Below are 623 nucleotides of genomic sequence, written 5' to 3'. Positions count from 1 at the left end.
GTGGGAGCCTGGGGTTTGGGGGGGACACGGCCACGCCCGCCCTGTGGGACCCTGTGGTTTTGGGGGACACACACACAGATGCGTGCACCCAGCCCCGTGGGAGCCTGGGGGGAGGGAGGGGGGGGCACTCACGTGTGCCCAGCCCCGTGGGGCCTCTGTGTTTGGGGGGGACAGACACGCCCGTGTTCACCCCGTGGGACCCTGTGGTTTTGGGGGACACACACACGTGTGTGCATCCAGCCCCGTGGGAGCCTGTGCTGGGGGGGGCAGACACGTGCACCCAGCTCTGTGGGACCCCCACTGTGTGAGGGGGGAGAAGTGTGCACCCAGCCCCACGGGGACCCCCTGGTTTGGGGGACACACACACATATGATATGGGCACCCAGCTTCGTGGGACCCTGGGGGGAGGGAGGCACCCACGTGTGCCCAGCCCCACAGGGACCCTGTGGTTTGGGGGGGGACACCAACACGGGCACCCATCCCTGTGGGGCCCTGTAAGGTGGGGGGGGCACCCATGTGTGCTCAGCCTCACGGGGCCCCTTTGTTTGGGGGGGACACGCCCAGCCCCGTGGGATCCCAGGGGGACACACACACAACATGGGCACCCAGCCCCGTGGGACCCT

At 69.0% G+C, this 623-nt stretch overlaps 1 protein-coding gene across 1 annotated transcript in view; it reads left to right on the top strand.

The window, feature by feature from the left end:
• The window catches only part of LOC104130406 (tubulin beta-3 chain), a 4,771-nt gene that overhangs the window by 2,448 nt on the left and 1,700 nt on the right, over window positions 1-623 (top strand). The window lies entirely within an intron of this gene.

The sequence above is a fragment of the Egretta garzetta genome, unplaced genomic scaffold, assembly GCF_000687185.1.
Source record: "Egretta garzetta isolate BGI_Z169 unplaced genomic scaffold, ASM68718v1 scaffold428, whole genome shotgun sequence".
NCBI lineage: Eukaryota > Metazoa > Chordata > Aves > Pelecaniformes > Ardeidae > Egretta > Egretta garzetta.
The sequence above is the reverse complement of the archived record's forward strand: the minus strand, read 5'-3'. Positions and strand labels throughout refer to the sequence as shown.